The sequence below is a fragment of the Drosophila simulans genome, chromosome 3R, assembly GCF_016746395.2.
Source record: "Drosophila simulans strain w501 chromosome 3R, Prin_Dsim_3.1, whole genome shotgun sequence".
Taxonomy (NCBI): Eukaryota; Metazoa; Arthropoda; class Insecta; order Diptera; family Drosophilidae; genus Drosophila; species Drosophila simulans.
Genome location: NC_052523.2, coordinates 89,877 through 106,134, shown reverse-complemented (window position 1 = coordinate 106,134; position 16,258 = coordinate 89,877). Strand labels below are relative to the sequence as shown.

Sequence of the window (16,258 nt, the reverse complement as noted above, 5' to 3'; positions counted from 1 at the left end):
CTCTTATCAATTACCGAATGGATTGATTTATTATACCTGGTAGTGGCTAACAAGATTACCTCCACAGTATCACTTATGCCCTTGTCAATTTTCAGTCACCTGGCGAGCTCTAGTAGAGTTCTGTGAAAACGTTCCACTTGCCCGTTTGAGACACTGAAGGGGTGGCGCATTCGTGATGCTGACGCCAAAATGGTTGTCTAGCATGGCCGTGTACGATTTTAACGATTGCTCGTTGTCGCAGTAAATTACCTTGGCCTTTGGGAAGGAATTCATGACCTGTAACATGGCCGGGTTCATATCCTCAATTGTTCTTGACGGCACATGCTGTACGACGGCGAATTTCGAAAACTTGTCAATGCAAGTGAGAAAATATTTTTTATCCGTTGAGAAAATGTCAATGTGTAGCATTTCTCCTACATGAGAAAGAATCGGTGATCTCTTGTTTCTTCGGATGCCTATCATATTTAGCTCTCGCGTATGCTTTGCAGTTCTGGACAATTTCATTGGCCAGTTTGGACATTTTTAGGAAGTAGTACTCTGTGAGAACCTGTTTCATATTTTCTTGGTCCGACCGGTGGGCCCTGTTGTGTTCTGCTAAAATGACTTCACTCCTTTCATCGACCCCAAAAATATATGGAACACGGTTTTTGCAGTGCCAGAATTTTGTAGTCGTCTTCCTGCACCGTTGCTAACGTGTGCAAATCGCAATGAAGGGCGTTTACGCCCCCTTGAGGACTATTGCATCCGCAAGGTCATTGAGTAATGACTCCTTGTCGGTGAAGTCAGCAGCGTCGGTCATTTATACGTACTCACTTTTCGTTTCTATAGTTGTTGGCGAACTTTTTCGCAGCCAAATACCTTTGTTGTTGTCGCCGCTATTCTAAGCGTAATTTGACAACAAATTAATTTTATAACGTTTCCCAATGCTAAGTTTTAATTTGGAAACTTAGCTGCCAAAAAGCATGCAGCGCAAACATCTTCAAAGCGAGCTTTGTAATGGAAAATTACAATCAGCCCAGCAGCCGCCAAGCTGCTATATCTGCTGAGAAGCTCGGTACTACCGACAATGCGCAACCTATGCCACCAATAGGTGTAATGACGAGGTTGACTGATGTGAGCAAGGTCCATGCTAGTGCATCGATGGGTGGGATCATGAGGCCCTACGTGCTCAATGCCCACACGCCATTAGAGCGTAGCGAGCCAGGCACGCCCACAGCTAAGCCTGCCATCATATTTTTCCTTGAAGTCAAGACCCTGTGTCGAATAACAGTGATAGTTGAGCCACTCCGTAAGCGGACTGATGTAGTACAATGACATTGTTGTCCGCAGTTTAGCCACACAGCCAAACATTGTCGCAAGGCACACATATGTGTGAAATGCGCTGGAGAGCATGCTGGCAAGGTTTGTCACCGACCAGAGGGCTGTGCACCTGTTACAACTGTGGTGAACAAGCACCTGCAATTACTTAGGCTACACAAGCAGCAGGCGTACCTTCAACGCTCCAAGCCCAAAAGGGAGTTTGGCACGAGAATGGAGGGCAATGAGCGTAATATGTCACTTGAAACCACTGGAGGCAGACCGATAACCACCTTCCGAGGCAGACATTGCAAGACAACACCAGTAGCAGCCAACAACATCAACATTGCAGCGGCAGGAATCGAAGCCGGCAAAGGACATTAAGGGACTTACTCCAACACTCTACAATTGCCAGCAACAACATTGAAGCAATTCTGCAGTCGCTTAATGAGAGTATCAAATCTCTCCGCCAGTTCCAAGGCGTATCCAAGAAGCTGCACAAACTAGAATGTTTTATGCGGCAACACGATATAGATGTCCTGCTTATCAGCGAGTCACATTGCTCAGGGACGGAAGCATCCAAATTATTAAGTTACGATGCTTATACTGCCAAAAATCCGAGCGCTGGCAACGCGAAAGGAGGGGCTGTGATTCTCATCAGGTCTTCCATTTTCCAACTTCCTATTACACCAATAGCCACTGACACTGACAAGGTGCAACTAGCTTTGGCAGCTATTGAAACAGCACTCGGTCCTATTAATTTTGGAGCGGTATACTGTCCTCGTGATTCATATGTACTTTTGACGAATTCGATGTCATTCTGGAAATTCACCGTTCTAAATTCATAGTCGCGTGTGACTGGAATGTGCCCACTGGCTTTGTGGAGCGGGACGGTGCAAAAATAGAGTACATGCGCTTGCGAATCTCATACTAGCCTCGAAGGTGAACGTGCTTACAACAGGTGGCCCAACGAGATATCCGTACGGCAGAAGAGAATCACCAGGATATCTTGACTTTGCGCAGACGAGGGGTATTCTGGGTATCCATGTTGATATACGTGCTTGCTATTGCTGATCTGAGCTCCGACCATCTACCACTTATAATAACTGTGGCTGCGCAAAAAATAGCATGCCCTAAGATGGAGCGCTTAATCAATACCACCAACTTGGAACTATTTAAAGATCACCTTCAGGCTACATTGGACACAAACACTGCGTTTAACACTAGTCAAAACATTGAGGACGCCATTAGCTCATTTACTAATATAGTTAAGTCAACCGCAAGACTGGCTACTCGTAGCCCATCACGGCAGCCCGCTGCCGAGCGAATCTCCATCCATCCACTGCGGGTTCGAATTGTAATACAATATCGTTATATTATGGTGCTTAGATGGTAAGCGATCAAATACAAATAATCATTTAAGAAACCAAAATGTGGCCCAAAATATGCGTCTTCGGTATACATTTGCCCCCCAAAAAATTAGTATGCTCCTAGTTCAGCAACGTTGTTTCTTATTACAATTCTTTATACTCGTCAACGGGTATACTTTCGTTGAAAAGAATGCAACAAGCAGAAGGAAGCGTATCCGAGCATTTAAAGTATATATATTCTTGATGAGGATCAATAGCCGAGTCAATCTGCCCCATCTTTCAGTATGAACATCTTGTTCACAGGAATCATCAAAGCCAGAAGGTTGAGATTAAGCATACAGATTCTAGAGACATAGTCGCAGCGCAAGTTTATTGGTCAATGTTGCCACTCCCACTAACCGCATAGAACTTCAACGCCCACACTTTTTAAAAATCATTTGATATTTTTTCATAACTTTATCTTGCAAAGATAAATTTTTATCGATTTAATAAAAATAAATCTTTGACACGCCCACTCCTACGCCCTAAAACCGCCAAATCTGCAACGGCCACGCAGTTTTTTTTTTTTTGAAAAATGTTCATAATTTTTTTATCGATTTGTCAAAAAACTTTTTGCCATTCCTACTCTAACGCCCTTAAACCTTCCTAAACTGCCACGCCCATTCTAGATTTTTTTTCCATATTTTGTTTGTCTTGCCAATTTATATCGGTATACCAAAAACACTTTGGAAACCCCCATCCTTTCATTCACAAAGCGTCCAAAACGGTCACTTTTAAAATTTTTTTACATTTTTTCCTATTTTATTCCTTAATATCTATAGATATACCAGAAAAATTATTAAATCGGATCTATCTGATAGTCGTGGAATTCGACTATAGCATTCTCTCTTATTTATATTTAAATTTATTTACAAAATTTCTTTTAATTGCTTTACTTGAAAGAGTTGAGTAGCTGTTTCACTTGTTTGCAAACGGCATGCTTTTTAAATATAAAAATGTTTGTTTATATGATTTTTTCAGCCATACTTGGAAGAAATATTTACACAACTTAAAGGAAAGCCATTTAAAAAATTTTTAGAAAGGTGAGTTTTAAAACCAAATGATTTAACATCATACATCTTGCTGACGCCAGCAGTTCCTACATTAATATTTTTGTTTATTGCCAACATTGGAGACACAATTAGTTTCTATGGCATTTCACCTTTTGTTATCTATGCAGAGAAGCTGCATGACCATCTGATCTCTCCCCTCTCGCGCGCTCTCTATTGTTGTGCAATTTATTCATGTAAAACAAGTAAAACATTATCTGTCGAAATTGCTACAAACAAAACGTTTATTCAATACATAATCTATAATAATAATATAATTATATATATTATAATATAATATTATAATTATACATAATTTTTTTACTTCAACCTATTTTCATTTTTTAAAGTAACCTAATTTTACACCCTCCAGAGAGGTAAATTGTAACTCAATAAAGGAAACATTTACAACCATACGAAATATGTCGCAGATCATTTAAATATAATGACATTTCTAGCAATTTTGTGTTTCTGCTTGGCACGCGCCATGTAGTCGCCTTCTTAATTCGTTTAAAGCGTGTCGGACAACCAAAGTTTCTGCCCAAATTATTCAGGTCGCTGGTAAGAGTGGGGAGGGGTAGTATCTGTCTGTGCGTAAAGGATGTGCACACGAAATAGAATAACTCACTACATTCTATCGTTATTGCTTGTAGAACGCTGCGCGGACAAATACGAGAGTGGGACGGCAATGTAAAGATGATTAGACATGTATATTTGGGAGTCAGAAGGCCAGGCTCAAGCATTTCTACCTCCTGTGTCTTTCGGATCGTGGCCTTGCGTTTGCTCGGTGACATTTTGAACAGCCTTCTTCTTTCAGTTTCTGACTGACTCGAACTATACCTAGACACCGTAAAGGCACGCGTCATTTTTGGCGCTACTTGGTAATTCGCAGTGCTGGCCATTATTGCCTCATCCATTTTGTTTCAAAGTATATTTGTATCACTCCAATTATAGGGCAAATTGTAGTTCAAATATACACCAAATTATTTAAATGTTTTAATTCTTGAAGAACTTAGTAAAATTGCGGAAACAATAAAGATGATAATGATTAATGGGTCTTTGGAATTGAATAGAGGTTTAACATATAACATAGTAAACTGCGTACAGGTAAGCAAACAATTAATCTTCATTGTTTATAAGATAATTTTTTAATTATCAATAAGCTTTTGCATACATAAAGGAAATTATAATAAACTAATTTTGTTAGACTACTAAACAAGGTATGTGAAGAAGACGTTAAAAGTAATACAACCGCATTAATATAACATAACCCAACAATTCCAGAAAAGGAAAGATTGAAAATTATAAGGCCGCATTAGAATCCTCCCCTATCATAGGATCAATTGTATAATAAACTATGAATAATAATGTAAATAGGCATTAGGTCAATTTATAAGTTCCCGTCCTGACATATATATGGCTAGACTAGAATTAAATCCATATGGTTTTTAGTTAGTCACAACCCTTTAAAAGGTACTTGTATGAATTGTCAGCTGTCGGTGAGGGAAGCGACTTTTGTAAGTGTGCAAAATTAATAAAAATTAATTTTGCGTGTTGCTCTGTGCAAAGTGGTGGGTGCCGCGCGACCTCACTTTTAACCAAAAGCAACGACGCGTTGATTTTTTGGAGCAGTGTGGCAAGTGGCGGAGCCGAGCGAGGCAGAGATACACTTTGCGAAGACACAGAAGAGTACGAGGTGGTCAGAAGATACTGTGGATTCTTTGGTTGGCAAAAGTGGTTCTGGTAATAGTTTTGGATCAAGCTCGCGATACACCTTCGGCCCTGCCAATAATATCCTTGGTCTCACTCGAGTCGGCGCGAAGATCGTTGTCATAGACAACAAGGGCCTGGTGTGGTCAGAAGAGACAGTGAAGTCTTTGGTCGGAAAAGGTGGTTCTGAGAATAGTTTCGGTTTGACCTTACGAACGATGCAACTTGCGGCCCTGCCACCAAGAGATCAGCAAGTGAGAACGCTAGTTAATACGGGGTATTGGAGTGAGAACACGTAGTCAGCCATTTTTTCACATTTTTATTAGTCTTACAAATTTCTATCGATTTGCCAAGAACAAATTTATGCCACCCACCGCCTAAAACTGACTTGACCTTATTAGTCTTGTAAATTGCTATCGATTTGCTACGCCCACTATAACGCCATAAAGCCGCAGAAATCTACCACGACCACATTTTTTAAAAAGTGTTGAATATTTTTTCATAATTTTATTAGTAGCTTAAATTTCTATCTATTTGCCAAATTTTATTTTTCCACGCCCTATAGTAGCCAAACCGGTCACGCCCGCACTTTTCTCATTTTATTCCCCAATATCTATCGATATCGGTCATTCGCCGTCACACTAGCTGAGTAACGGGATCTGATAGTCGGGGAACTCGACTATAGCATTCTCTCTTGCTTTATTTAACACTTGACTTATTGTTCGACAGGCTTTTCTACATTTCTACAATTGCATTTAATCTTATTTAATTGACAGTTTAAGGCTTGGTTATCTTTTTGCTCACATGTAATTCATTCAACCTCTACAATCAATGTTAAAAATTTCTCTAACAGTTTCTTCATAAGTGGGTGTCAATGCAGAATCCTTAGCTCTCCTTTTGACATTTTTACAAATGGCATGGATAGCTACTCATACAGCTGATCTTGCCAATGTTGTGAAGCTAGGTGACCCAATTACGCGCACATACGCTGCCTTCGTAATCCATTGTGACTTTTTTTTGCCAAGGCAAGCGAAGATTCAAGAAGTTTGCTTACGGTTGCACTCTGGAGTTATTCATCACTGCCAGCCGTCTCTATTCCAGCACTGGTATGTCCCTCACCAATGTTGTCGGCGGTGATGGTCACTTTGGTACTCGATAGATATGGAAAAAAATATAAGATAATATAAAACCATTTTTCAAAAGTGTGGGCGTGGGAGTTCTGGGCGGGTTTTGGGCGTTAGAACATGGGTCAACAATATTGCGCTGCGTCTTTGTCTCTGGAATATGTTTGCTTAATCTCTACCTCCTAGCTTTTATAGTTCCTGAGATCGAGACGTTCATACTGACAGACGGTCATGTTTAGATCGACTCGGCTATTGATCCTGATCAATAATATAAACACTTTGTATGTTCGGTAACCCTTCCTTCTACCTGTTTATACATTTCAACGAATCTAGTATACCAAAAGGTAGTAAAAACTCTACGAGTTACGGGTATATTAATAAAATAAAAAAAATATTTTCAAAAGTCTGGGCAATTTTTGATGTCATGTAAAATTCTATCGATGTTCAAAATAATTGTTTGCCACTTCCACTCTAACGTCCTAAAACCGCCCAGAACTGCCACGCTTGCATTTTTAAAAAATGTTTAACTTGAATTTATATAGCTATTTGTGAGTAAAAATCTTAACATGTCTTACATACTTGTTGATATGGGCGCTCTTACGCTGCGGGCACTGTCCGACGAAGTGTCCAAACGTCCCACAGGCATAGAAAAATCCGGCTCCCTCTTTGGTTTCCGAGAAAGCCCGAAAAAATATGCGAGCCTGGTTACGCAGCGCTATTGCTGCAATTCATTTTATTATGTTTTCCATGAGCTTCTCCAGATTGATGTTGATGTCGTTGGCCAGCATCACCGTGTCCTCGAAAAACATCAAATTTTCTCACGTGAACGCAATTCACGTCTTTGGAATAAGCTATCCAAAACTTTCACATATGAAAAATGTTGATCTTATTGTTGAATTACACTGCGCGTCACCAGGTTAGCGCCCGCTGAAAAAAAATTTTGATGTGTGATATTTGGAAAAACGGTTTTGAGCGAGAGCTTTGGAAATTCTTTTCCCTTAAAAGTTTAACAATTCTAATAATAAAAAGTTTTTATAAACCTCCTTTGATTCCAAGGACTTCACACATTCGTCTGGGAAGTGAATAATATATATTTTTTTTCAAAAATTTTGGCTCAGGAAGCGCTACGCCTGGTGACTCGCAGTATATATACGATTTTTTCTAAGTTCTACTGGTAATCCAGAACATGTTCTACCTTTAAGCTTTCACTGTCACTAGCTGACTAACAGCCATATAAAAAGCCACAGCCATAAAAATCCGCTAAAACGGGTAGGAAAATATTTCTGCACTGCATTCCGAAAGGTAGCAAACCGTTTGAACTAAGACACATCGATCATTACGGCCCAGTCGACTCAGGTAGATCCAAAAAACATATTTTTATTGTCATCGGAGGTTTTGCAATGTTCTTTCGTTTATATGTTACAAATATCACTAATACAGCAAGCCTAAATGCATCATTTCAGATAGGGGAAGTTGTTTTACATCCAAGAAGTTCGATGATTTGTGTTCGAGTTTCATGTTAAGCATGTTGCAAGATTGCGACTGGATCACCCGAGGCGAACGGACAGGTTGAAAGGATCAATATAAGGCTGGGTCCAATGATAGCGAAACTAGTAGGACCGGAGAAAGGTATATATATATTGGGACACAGTAATAAATAAAGATGAGCACGAATTAAATAATACACAACACCGCAGTATTAAGCAAACTCCAAGCAAAGTGATTTTGGTTTAAAGCAAAGGGGAAAAATACTAGACGAATTTAAAGAGAAGCTAAAAGAATAAAATAATAATAAAAAAGGAAAAAATTTGGGAAAAAGTAGAAGCGAAGCAGAAAAAATCAAAAAAGCTCAAGCGTATAACAAACGAAATACAATATGATTAGATCGCCAGAAAGCCATCTGAATACAAAATGAGAGACAAAAAGGTAAAGAATTTCGACAGCACAGCATATCATCTATAAAATGGATTCCAAAATGTAAAGGACGTACGTAACCCGTACCAAGGTGTCTAGAGAATTCAAAATATTAAACATTAGAAACGATCACACAATTAATCACTAATAATAAAAAACAAATAAAGTATGTAAATATGTAGAAAAAAATACAAAAACATTATAGAACTACAAACAAGCAATTAAAACCGTGATAAGGGTATCAGTTAGTCAGGACGGCGGAGCTATGATAGGTAACTCAAAGACCCACTGGACCATGTATTTGCATAGTTTTAGGTAGAAATATGAATTATATTGTCATCTAGCTCTTACTTATAAGCTAGCATTTAGCAATAAGAATGTACATCTAGCTCACTTACACATACATACACATAGCATTCGGGGGCGAGTATTTGAACGGAGGGGTCAAATAAATGAAAATAAATGAAATGAAGACATCGAAACAATAGCAGCGTTCACATCAGATTTTGTTATATGTTGTATATAAGATGTTTGTATCAGCTGATGTTTGATTAGATGAAAGCCGAGAAACAAAAATATGTTTTTTTAGTGAAACCACCGTGAGGGGTTTAGACACTGCAGATTTTATTTCTGAAGGTCCCACTTGTGCCGTTAGCCCGGACTCAATATTCCTTTGTGGTGGTTAAATTGGTCATTTGGAATCACTGGTTGAGAATTCCAAGCTGTACTCCCTCCACAACGGATTGATCAGATTAATTCGAATCTTTTGATTGCCAGCTGATCTGCTATGGAGTCGCTGTGGGGCGTTCCCCTTAGGCAACCTACCACCAGCGGCTTTCTTGCGCTTTGGAAATTCTTCTAATAGCTTAAGACTATTAATCTGCGAATATAGCCCGGAGAGGAGATCATCAGATCCTCGAAAACTATCTCTAGTCCTTTCCAGCCATTACAACGGTTTTTTAAATTGGGGCCCTTAGCTAGGTCATTACTTGTTCGGCCGCTCAAATCAGCGCATTTAGTGTGCATGTAACATAACAGGCGGCATTTATTTTGTAAGGAGACCACATTAGTTGCCATATTTTTTTCGATTCGGACAACTGTACAAAAACACAAAACTGGAGTCACTTACATATTGCTTATGCCCGCCTTACTGTAACAGTATCGGCTAAGCTTTGCTGAAGAACGTAGTGTAATCTTAAGAGATCTAATTTATAACCAGTTGCCGATATTTGGAGATTAGAAGCGTCGGTCATCGCCACGCACAAAATACGAATTCGCTTCATTAAGTTCAGACCGCATAAATTATTTTATAATTTGTATACTTACACAAATAAATATTGTCTCAAACTTTAACCGAAATTGGCGCCTACGATATGAAAAGGAGACAACTAAATCTAAAACACACGATATTAAAAGGAGGAACACAAAAGCTGGAGCAGACCTAGTCAAGAGGAGAATACTATAAAAAATAATAAAAAACACTAGATAATGGAAAACATCACACAAATTGTAAGTACAACGCCCCTTGATTAATTATTAAAAAATAAAATAAATTGTTCATATACACATGAATTTTATTGAAGGTTATAAGTAACACATTGATGAGTGACAGTGATAAAGAGAAAGACGCTTTAATATAATAATATTGGAATAGAATAAACTAGACAATTAGAAACCGCAAGCGAAAAAACGCGAAATCAGAAAGCAAAACTAGTGAAATGGAGTTATCAGCAAATCACTGAAAGCTTTAGTAGAAAATGCCGTTATAGGGGCGCTTGCAAGTCAAAGACAAGTATTTGACAAAGAATTATGCGCTATTAAAGAGCGTATAGGAAATTTTTACAGTGAACACCAAAGAAGTTAAAACTTACACAGATTCTGAAATTATACCAGGTGTAGTGTGTAATGAATCTGTAGAAATAGTAAAGTCGCTGACAGACTTTAAGGGCGAAAGCGAAACATATGTGTCGTAGAGAAAAGCGGCTCATGTCGCTTTTAATGTTTATGAATCATACAAGGGGAGTTCAAAACACCGTTCAGCACACCGTTGAATTTTAAGGCAATAATTAATCGCCTTGACTTTACATACGCTGACAAAAGGCACATCTACCTAATCGAGCAAGAGGCAAAAGAAGTCATTGAGTGATATCCTGTCTGCCAAAGAAGCCAAGGACTTACCAACAGCCTTTGCTCTAGCACCGCCAGTTTGTGCCCATTTTTGACAGACAAACAGGTCAAATACCAGTCCAGGCAGCGACTCAGCGGTTTGATACTGACGTATCTATGCAAACCATTCGATCAAACCAACTTAGGCAAGCATAAATTTTGAACCAGTGTAACTTACCCCAACTTCAAAATGTTTGGCCAACTCGACAGCAACAATACCATAACCCAAGGCCTGTTCAGGCAAATTGACTATGAATATATAACAAAAAGACCAAATAGTGGCACTGCCAGGTTTAAAGGACCGAAACATCAAAGAGTGAACAATTTAGCACAAGAAGATCTAGAGGAGTCAGATGAAAGTGATTACGAACAAGGGATGTTGTGGATATTGACGAATAATGACAATGAGCCATCTGAGTCAATCAGGTCACTCTTATCAAATCAGTTCAATGTTCAATTGGAAAATTCACCACCTTCAAATAGACAGGTGAGAAGGTTCCACAGCACATAGAAACAGCACGATGCCTAAAACTAGAAAAAGTCATAGTTGATACGGTAAATCTCATGATTTGAGCACCCGTGGAATACAACAAAACCGTAAATTCAGTCACTAATAAAAAGCCGATCGACTTAATTCATACAATGCCCCCAGAACTTGCAGAGGAAATCTCAGAATAAATTGACAGAGCACAAGAAATACAATTAAGAAATAATAAATCAAGATGTGACAGAACTTTCCAGGAACCTGTCTTTGTAAAGCAAAACAAACGACAAGTGTCTTAATAAATAGGAGGGTGTTCGTTAAGATAATTTACGTTAGGATTATTATTTTCTTTGTTTAAGTCTGTCAATTATATTTTAGTAGTGTCAATTTTCAAAAAAGTTGATTTACCTAAACACTTATTAAATTAAGGCAACAACTTCAAACTTTCACTACAATATAGGGAATCAACAACTTCTTTGGTATAGCCTAAGAGTGAATCTTGAACGACCGTCTCTAAGGATTTCTAAAACTTTAAATTCATGCAACAGGAATCTTTTGAACCAAAAATTAAGCAGCAAAACAGCAATAGACATTACAATTATAAAGCATAGCTTACAGAACAATAACTCAGAATAAGTGTTATTAATGGCCTTCTTCGTCCTATTTTAAAATCATAATAAAACAACAATTTAATCAACGAGCGTTGGACATTATTATATATTATCACTATTATTAACTGCCAACGTACTTGCAGTTTATATATATTGTATTCTATAGTTATTTAAGCAAAGCGTTAAAGAAAGCTCTTAAATCTTACTGGCATAGACGACATATCCGATTGCGGCAACCGGAGAGAACAAATGGACAATTCAATCACCAAAATACATTGAGCTCTCTGCCACCAACTACTCTATCCAACGTGCACATTATGACGAAACTACAAGACCACCAACGCCAACGTTAACGAAGCACCGATCACCAGGATGAAAGGACTGAGGACATCCTTCATCTTAGTAAGGGAGGAGTTAACTGGAGTCACTTACATATTGCTTATGCCATAAATAAATTCCATTATAATTTGTATACTCACACAAACAAATATTGTCTAAAACTTTAAACAAAATTTATATTCGATTATGTCGATATCTCAGGAACTATACAAGCTAGAAAGTTGAAATTCAGCATACAGATTCTAGAAACAAATACCCATGTTGCCACACCCACTCTAACGCCCACAAACCGCACCACATCTCTATATCTAACGATATTCCAGAAAAATTATGAAATTTCGGGTTCGCATTCACACTAGCTGGGTAACGGGTACCTGAAAGTCGGGAAACTCGACTATAGAATTCTTTTAAATGTTTTAAATGAATGCTGAATCTCATCGATTAGCTCCTCAGCTCAACCTCATGTATATGCTATGCTATGCTATATATTCCGTAACCAACGGAGTTACTTTTAATGTTCAGTGCCTTTAATATTGCAGACACAATGTGTTGTTCAACAAAGCACTCAGCAGCAACAGCGAATTAATTAAAGTTAAAGTTGTAAACAGCTTTGTATGATTTGCACTATATATTGTTTATGCACAAATCACGTCGGGTTCGGGGTCTGCATCGCTGCGTATATGCAAAAGGCACGAAAGCGAGTGATATGAGCAAGATAATTGCAGAGCGAACAGAACGCTAAGCCAAATGTGCAAGCGCGAGAGTCCAAGGTTAAGAGGAGCTTAGCTAACGAAGAAGAAGCTGTAAAGTTTTACTGCGTCTCCAAAATTGGCATGTTTACAAATAACAATTTCTGGTGGCTGCGAGACCCGGCCCACTTGTTAGGCGGCGCTCGACATTGTAAGCTGAACAATTGAATTTGCTTCTGAGAAAATAAAAAATCGCAGTCAAAGCATAGTGAAAAATCAATTTACGCGCGAGTCCACGGACACCTCTCGCCAAACCATCCGAGGGGCGTTGCCGTGTATCGCACAAATCGATTCGCGAGAAGATAGTCGCGATATAGAAAAGTGTATAGAAATGACAAAATAAATATAATAAATATAAATATTAGTATGATCTAATTATGAGTTTAAAAAAGTTGGAATTGTTTTTTAAAGAGCGGCAGAGAGTCGAGATTACAGATAATAGTATAAAGTCTATTTTAGTTAGAACATGATCCGCTATAGAGGTCAGGCAACTCGTTGTCAGGTCGACAATGATTTAAGATTAGGGAATCTGCTTGGAACAGAGAATATAAACCGACTAGCCAATTCGGGACAATCAACATCACGACAAATAAGAACTCGGGGAACTCGACTGTAGCATTTTGTCTTGTTTAATTTTATGATTGAGACCTTTGAGCCAGACGCAGTCAAAGGCTTAATAACCATCGAATTCGCGCAGCAATATTCACTATTCTCGAAGGCTGTACGAATTTCTGATGTTACTCTGTTAGATCGCTTTCCATGTTCCATGATTTTCGTTGAAGGCAAAATAATCGACTGGGATAGAAGGCATTTTTCGAACAGTTTGGAAAGGCATGATAATAAACTTATTGGTCTGTAACATGAAGGAATCCTGCGATCTTTCCCGGGTTTTGATATTATTATGAATAATGACTATCATTGCGAATAATAATGAGCGACTACTTATATGTAGAGCGAACAGCGGAACGCTGTCAAAGGTGTAGGTGCGAGAGTACTAGAGGGCACTTGAGAGAGGGAAGCTTAGCTAACGCACATATTTCTGCACGGTTGAGGTGCGGCACAGTTTAACTGTCTTCAAATTTGTTATCTTTAGGGATTGCTGGCGTCTACGTGACTTAAGACAAATAATAAAATGAGAAACATATTTTATACGTGTGGGTGAGAGTCGGTTTGTCTGCGTTGCACTTGGGAGGAAGTTTAGGTACAAAGCTGACTAAACTCTAGACCTAACAAAAAGTAAAACAGTGGCCTATAACATAAAAGCGGGATAGTTATCGAGAATAAGAAGCAGAGTGGTCTAGGACTTCTTGCTTTAAATGTACTAAGCTAGCCGTACATATTTCGTACCGGGAGATTTCAGTTCTATAAAGAAACAATCGAAGTAATAGGACTGGAAAAAAGGAAAGCAACTCTTTCTCCATTTTTTATTATCGATACTGTCGAGCGGTCACAATATGTCTTAAGTCCGTGTGTATTGTGTAAAATAAACGCTTTTAATTGCGAACTTCTTATGTATTTTGGGATAGAGTGAAATATCCTAGCTCATAATATTTTTTTTAATTATAAAATTATAATTAATCTATTTGTCATTCTATTTTCCAGCGATAAATTTACTAGGTTTTGCCAGTGGAAAAATTTAGAACTGAACATACAAGTAAGTATTTAAGACATAGCTTATTCCCTATTAATCCAAACTGTGCAGAGTTTTTACTTCTCGTATATTTTCGTCTTAATATGTACATTCTTTATCTGCAATAACACACGAAAAATCTAGTCTAGTCTATTATTCTGACTTTTACTTTATATAAAAAAACAAAATTATTCTATTGTTATTTAATTGATTATAATATAGGTGGAATAGTGATATATATAAAATCAACAGAAAAAAATGTCCATCTCTTGGAAATTGCTCAGAGTTTTGTACAGGACCCCCAGTTTACAGTGCTACAATACGGCCATTTCTCTATGTTAAAATCCATTCAAGCTTAGGGCTTCTCTGCGTATTTTTTCGGACCTATACAAGTCACACAATCAGTATCGTCATTTATGCTGTTGACACTGACATTTCGTTCGAAAAGATTATAAAGAAGAGAGAATGCTATAGTCGAGTTCGATTACTATCAGATACCCATTACTCTGCTAGTATGAATGCGAACGCGAAATTTCATTATTTTTCTGGGATATCGATAGATATTTGGGAATAAAATGAGAATAAATTAAAATTACCCTACTAATAAAATTATGAAGAAATATCAAAACATTTCGCAAATTTGTGGGTGTGGCAATTTTGGGAGGTTAAAGGCGTTAGAATGGGCGTGGAAAATTTTTTTTTTGCAATTCGATAAAAAATTAAAGCGACTAATAATATTACGAAAACTTATTCAACAATTTTTCCAAAAATGTGGGCGTGCCAGTTTTGGTCGGCTTTAGGACGTTAGAGTGGGAGTGTCAACATATTTTTTACAATTCGATAGAAATTTACATGACTAACTAACATTTTTCAAAAGTTTGGGCGTGACAATTTTGGGCGATTTGTGGGCGTTAGAGTGGCCGTGGCAAAATGGGTGAACAAACTCTTAACCTTCTAACTTTTATAGTTCCTGAGTTCTCGACGTTTATACGGACAGACGGACAAGTCCAGATTGGCTCGGATATTGATCATGATCAAGATTATAAATCGGAGGTAATATGGTCCGCGACGACGAGGGCGCGAACCAAGTTCGACATTTCGTCGGCACGCCACGTCTAGTGGAAAAACACAACATACCTCCAAATCACTCCCCTCGAGTGTTCCAACGGACACTGAACCGCGGTCCAACGGCCATGCACGGCGTCTAACCGGCGACTTTTCCTAACCTTCGGGGATTCTGGAAGTGTCGGATACAGAATGGCCTCATACCGAGTACTTCACCATCAGCACGCATACCGTAAATTAATGCAGGGACCACGAGAGTCTTTAGAGGAGCTGGCACGCCTGGTCAGAGCCGTGCTCGGCGAATTACCTGCCATGACGGGACCTATCGACGGACTCCGAGATACAGGATATCAGGTCCCTATCTTCAGTAGCAACCCGCGATCATTCTCGGACGCCCTCGACATGGCGGTCCGCATTGAGGCCCAGTGCCGACGACGAACCGCTGCCACAGTTATGACCATTGATGTCGCCGGTCATCTCTTAGGCTCACCAAGAACAGGAACCCTTGGATCGCGAAGGAATAACTCGACAAACCCGAGATCCTAATTGAATTCTGCATCATCTGCCGGAAACTAATTCCCGTTAGCCTCGCGGGGCGGTTAACCCCCAAAGCCCTAGCGAGCAGCTGCTCGCACTCTCCGTTTCCTAACAGGGGTTCAGCACCCATTGTACTGCCACAGAGGCGGCCCCTCAGTCATACACACCACGTACC

At 38.9% G+C, this 16,258-nt stretch overlaps 1 pseudogene; it reads left to right on the top strand.

Moving 5' to 3' along the window:
• Positions 1 to 2,434: 2,434 nt before the first annotated feature.
• Positions 2,435 to 16,258, top strand: part of LOC120285039 — a 74,706-nt pseudogene continuing 60,882 nt past the window's right edge.